Genomic DNA, 6,787 nt, shown 5'->3' with positions numbered 1-6,787 from the left:
GAGAAATTTAATTTTCCACATCAACAAGATGACTTGGATTATAGTTAATTGGAGTGACATGGCCTTGTCTCCTAGTTAAATCAATAGAATCAAATTTTTACACTAGAAGTAGAGTTGATTTGCGGAGTTTTTGATTTGCGGATTTTTTGGTGTAGATCGTCTTCAGTGCAAGAAATATGTCTTTCAATGGACTGAGGCTTGAGTATGCATTGGAGGGAACCTAATTTTTTTTTGCTTAGAAATAAGCAATCAAAGGTGTCCTCAATAACAATGGAGTATGTGAATACACACAAACTGGTATTCCAAAACCAGCAACATCAGATGCAAAAGAACTTGCTCAGTGGAAGAGAGAAATAGAAAAGGCCAGGAGGATTATTTTGGAGGGTCTCAAAGATCATGTGGTTTTGAACTTGCATGGAAAGGAGACTCTTTTTCCAATGTGGAAAAATCTTACATATCTATTCCAAAGCAGTAGTGATTCCAAGAAATTGGAATTAAGAGACAAGATCAAGAACATTCACATGTAGAAAAATGAAACCATTCCTTAATACCTATCTAGATTCACTCAAGTTCGAGATGAAATTGGAGGAGTAGGAGAAAATGTGGACTTGTATGAATTTGTGAGCTTATCCCTCCTTTATCTTTCGAAGTCCTCACGCATATATCAAGATTCAGTTAATGGAAGAGACATGCTACAATTTGGGAGAGACTTTGGTTTGATTTGGTATAGGAGGAGATTAGAAGAAGCATTAGAGATGGTGTTGCATTTAGATCTAATGAGGAAGAAGTTTGTGCTCTAGTTGGAGAAGGAAAGGATGCCAAAGAAGAGAAGACCCTAGGTGAGGCAGAATCCAACCAAAACCACGGAAAAAAGAAATACCTCAACAAAATTAAATGATTTCACTTCCATGGGTATGGACACTATGAAACTAAGTGTCCACACAAGAAATCCAGTAAGGATACTACAATAGGAGTAGAAGGAGATTCTCTTTCATCACAATTCGAGTTGGATTTCACCCTCATTGCTTGCATGGAAAGCACACTAAGAGGGAGTGAGTGGTACCTAGACTCTGGTCCTTCATATCATATGACAAGAAATAAGGAGTTCTTCAGCAGCCTAGAGGAGAGGGAACTATAGTTATACATAGATCTTGGGGATGATGGAAGGGATAATAGTAAAGGGATTGACACTATCACCTTTAAGAGCGAGTCAAGCTCCCATTTTCACCTAAGGGATGTAATGTATGTTATTGGTCTAAAGAAAAATCTAGTTTCTATAGCTATACTTGAAGATCATGGATATGATATGATGCTCGGTAAAAGAAAAGCTTATTTGAAGCATGTTTCTACTCGAAAAATAAATAAAAATGGTGTTCGAGTTAAAAATGTCTACAATATAGAGGTAGATTTTGCCATACATGTAGTTATACCTCTACGAATGAGGTGGGGCGATGTAGAGCCTTAGTGCCAGAGTTGCAAAGATTTGGGTAGGGTCGATATGAGAGGAGTAGCAGTTGTAATATACTCTTTTCATGAATCATTTCCCTTGCTACAAGGGCCCACAATATTCAATAGGATAAGGATCAGTGTCAGCCGATACAGTGACATCTTGAGTGACAGTCGCAGTCAAAGACTAGGGAGACAATTGCACCACAAAGACAGAGTTGATTCAGTATTTTGGATGCTTCTCAGTTCCATTTGTGGCAGTAGCAACAACAACCGTGAGAGGGAGTGTTAGTTTTGTTACAATACATTCCATTGGAGCAGGACTGGGATTGTGAAAAATACTTTTCTTTCTAAGAGGGAGTGTTGAAATTGTAGCAAGAAAAGGCTTCATTTGATTTGTGCCTTAGTCAGATGGAGAAATTCAATTTTCTACATCAGCAAGATGACTTGGATTACAGTTAACTGGAGTGACATGGCCGTGTCTCCTATTTAAATCAATAAATTCAATTATTATGCTAGAAGTAGAATTGTACATGGGTTTGTTTCTAAATTATAGAAATCTAGTGGATTATTGTTAGTTAAACTCAGTTATATGAGATCTAGTGATTAGTAGAGCTAGTAGGATTTTAGTTCAGTAGTAATGGATGTTGTTAACTGACGGATCTCTCAGTTAACTGATCGATTTACTAAAAATATCCCTAGTAATGCATGGAATTTGAATTTCCTAAGTTAAGTGGAGAAAAATGCACACTGTAATTGTCTATTATATACTAGCTAAGTGCATAGGTTTTGCATCATAGTAGGTGAACAATTCCTTCAGGATTTTCACAAGGAAATAGGGAATTCTCCTATTTTTTAGGGTCCAATTTCCTCAAGGATTTCCCAAGGAAATTGGAGGAATTTTGAGTGATATTTTGGCAAAGTGTTGGTAAGAGTAGGTCAGTGAGAAGGAGATCATAGTTGCAATGCAGGGTGTGCTTCATGTGTGAAGCAGTTTTTGTAATTGATCCGTATTCTCATCTGAATAAATGAAAGTGGAAGAGGGTTTTTCCCTAGTTGGGTTCCCCTGTAAAATATTTTTGTTATGTTTGTTTTAATGGTTTCATATTATTGCATGTGTTTCTATTGTGTGTTTTCCTTTCCGCGGAATTGCAGAAGAAATTTGTGTCTCTTGATTTTAGTTCGATTTCATTAGCAGTAACAAATTTATTGCAATTTATACATCACGAATTCTAACAAAACAACTTCAAGTTGAGGTCATGAATCTCAATATGGTTTTAAACTGCAAGACACTTCACCATCCACCCACATTTGTAACAGAGATACTCCTATAAAGAAATTATTGAAATGCCAATTTTAGTAGTCATGTGAATTGATAAGGTTAGAAATGACAAGAAGGTGATTAGTTGCATTGAAATGTTCAAAGAATGAAACTACTAATGGAGGAGGTGGTTTTACTTTGGTTGTCACAGGAAACTCTCATAATCTAGTATTGTTGCCCCATTTTTTTCCCAGAGTTCATTTCCCACCCTGTTGGATATGCATGATCCCAGCGAGAGCATGAGGAAATTTTTTTGATCTACCTTAAAAACAATGGCTAGATCTGACATCAATCATGTGGCCTAGGAAGCTACCCCATCATTAGACACGACGTGACATAGATCTTGAGTAGAGACACCCAACAAGAGAAACCCTTGAGCCTCCACCAACCTTCCTCATGCGTAGTCTTGTGAAGCATCATCTTCAAAATGTACATGATGAGCAACAAAACCAAGTTAAAGTCACTCGAGAAAATTGGCAGTGTTGCTCCCTTAACAATCAAAGGGTGCTGAAAAACATTTATGGCAACATGCAGAGCCACGACGATGGTTGAGCAAGCCATCATGGGCTTCATAGTCATCCAAACTATTCGAAATAGGTCGTGTCAAGTCTGGATTGTATGCTAAATCTAGAATTTATAGGAATGAAAGATGCTCGATTTCTTCTGCAAACTATCCTGTGAGATTCACTATTGTTAAAATCATTGAAGTTATTGAAGAACCAGTGCAAAAAATTCCATCCCAACCTGAACCACAAGGATCACTTCCTTAAGTCAATAGTTTCTTGTCGCTTCTAATAACATGATGGCATTGGAATGTTAATGGACAAATTAATGCAATGTGGACATTCCTCTTCTTCCAGTGTGCTTCATTGTGTGTACACTAGCTCGCAGGTGTTGCGTATGAATTGGTCGAAGGAGGGAGCCAAATAGGGATGGCCTTCTAACACAAGACATGCATTGTTGAGGTTGTTACCACTTTAATACTCTTACAAACACAATGACATAGAGACAAACACATGGAAATTTCACACTCTACCACAAACCTATATACAAAGTATAATAACCCTCAGGTATCTCTCATTTTCCTGGCCTTCCCATAAGGGAAATAGGCCAGAATAGACTCTGATCTCAAATAAAAAATTTGAGGAGTAAACATAGTGCACAGATTACACACAAATAAATTTGTCTATTACACACTAAATCACACAATTACATCAACTATATATGGTGCTTAGATCCAACAATTTCTAAAATAAGAGGTTATTTGTTGAGAAATTATCTCAACAACCGAAACACTCAACATACCAAATATACTTGTTTACTAATGCGAACGTTATTTCCAAGTCCAATACCATGGCTTAGTCATATCACATTCCCAAAAAACTACAAATCATTTCATATTACACTATACGATTAAAAAATTTCAATTAATCATTTGAATTAAAAGGGAAAAAGTGTACTGAGTAGGGGTACAATAGACGATGATGGGGTGTAATGTTAAGGAACTCTATGATGTGAAGTTCATTGGTTCCATGGGCACAAATCTAGCCATGTTAAGGGCTAGTGTGGCCTAGGGCGCTTATAATGCTTGAATGGTTTTGGCGGCTTAGCATGGAAAATTTTAGGGGCTAATGTTCGCCGAGTGAGCTAATTTTCCATGATTTTTCAACAAAAAAGATTCACCAATTTCCAATTTTTATAAAAGATGATTCACCGAAATTTTAGAATATAAAATTATTTTACCTTAAAAATCACCAACATTATATAGAGACTATATATAAAATCATTATAAATTTGATTAATTTTACAAATATATCAATAAACATTTTATAGTTTTCATATTAGGGATTAGTGAGATTTGCCAATGTTTTTAAACTCCGGGAAAATTTTCCTTGCCGCTTAGATGCCCCTAGGTCGTAGTTTTTCAAGTGAAAGGTTAAGTTTACAGTGATATCAGGAATCACACAACTTAGAAAACAACAACAAAAAAAGAAAAAACGCATAATTACTTTGGATATTAATCTCAACATTTAATCTTTAAATACTATTAAGAATATTCCAAAAATATTTTGTGAATATTAAATCTCTACCATCTACTTAATAGTTATTAACATTTAAATTAAAATTCTAGAAACTTTATTCTTAAATAAATGATATAAAAAAATAAAATTAAACAAATAATGAAAATAAAAATTTTTATAAATCAATTTCATAAATTAAAAAAATCATTTTTGTTACTGATATCTAATTTAAAAAATACATATTTATAATTTAAATAAAATATTATTATTATAATTATATAATGTACCATTGATATTTTTTATTTTTTTTTCCGAAGGTGGCAAAACCTATCAAACTCAGGTGTCAAACCAATAGTGAGGACAACCATTTCTGGCTGCTATCCACGAATATCGGTTTGACTCATCACCGTTATCAAGGAAAACCACGCTACCTGTAATAACCCGCTGGTGGTCCGTAAGGGAGCAGGCTTTCACTCCTGCCAGATGCCTCTGGGTCTTGGGCCGTTAACCTGTTTCCTTACGTCCGAGGAAGACGAGCTCTTAGCCAAACAGAAGCAGTTTTACGGCATACTCCAGGCCGAAAATATACCATTGATATATACATTGCATAAGTATTATTTGCAATTTATTAATTCTATTTTTTTTAAACATATATCATTTTTATTGCGTTTAACGTTTTTCAAGTATCTATTATCCTTAATGTTTTATATTATTTGTAGAACCTTTTCAAGAGACTTTTACATATCGCTGGTTTTGAGTAGCCATACAAATATGGTTTATTATTTATATATATACTTTTAATGTGGTATATTTTATAATAAGGTTGTAAGTAATTTTTGAATTAAGAATTTAGATAGAATTTGTTTTTTAAAATAATAACTTAATTATATATATATATATGAATTGGATTTCCATAAAAGGTATAGATTTAATTTATATTTCTATAAATAAACTTATTTGAGAGGTAGTCTTTTGTATATAGTTATAATGACGTATGAAATTTTTAAAAATAAATTATGTGTGATATTTCCAAAAATATTTAGAGAAATGTAACTTCTCACTTACAAATCATTAATAATAATGTTTAATGTTTTCTCAACTAGTATAATTTTGAGAAAGACCATATTTATATAGAATGGGATATCTACTAAACTCTTTTTAAATTTTTTATCAATATCAAATGTGAATAATAATTTCATTAATTTTTTTTCAATTATAAAATTAAATATCAAAAATTTACTCATTTTAATTTTAACTATTATAATAATAATTATCAGTTTTTTTTTTTAAATTTAAAGTACTTAATATTAATTAATGTTATATTTTACTTTAAATATAAATCATTTATTTAACCGTTCAACAAATAATACCTATACTATTTTGAGTTTTCTTAGAGCAGTACGAACAAAATAAAATAATATCATTATTTTATTTATTTGTTTTCACAATAAATGTAAAAGTACTTATTTAAATAATTCAAGACATATTCAATTTATTTATATTTTGAAATTAAATAATATATGAAATGTCCATCTAATTTGATTCTATTTTTATTAATTACAAAAAAATCAAATTTTTTACATATGCATATATTTTTTAAAACATAAATTACAATTATTATATATATATATGATGATGATGATGATGGTGGTTAACGTCCACTGAGACCAAACTTTGGTCTATCGGACCTAAAGAAACAAATTATTTAGTTTGATTTAAGATTTTATTCCTATGCTCAAAAAGCTTGGAGAGAAGCCTCTTGAGCTCACTATAATTTTGACATCATAAAAGGCTAGGAAGGTTAGTATTGCGACAAAGATTATGAAACTGAGATCTAATATGGTTGTATGACAAAATTTATATATAACAAAATTTATTGTTTTAAAATTAAACAAATAATAACATTTTAAACTAAATTATAGGTTGAATATTTTTCTAAAATAAATTATGTTGATTGATTTGGAACTTTCAATTTTCTAACCATGCACTTGTCATTGGA

Source organism: Pinus tabuliformis, chromosome Q (genome assembly GCF_031772625.1).
Source record: "Pinus tabuliformis cultivar Carrire ecotype Pingquan chromosome Q, CPIR1, whole genome shotgun sequence".
Lineage (NCBI taxonomy): Eukaryota > Viridiplantae > Streptophyta > Pinopsida > Pinales > Pinaceae > Pinus > Pinus tabuliformis.
Note: the sequence above shows the minus strand (reverse complement) of the source record.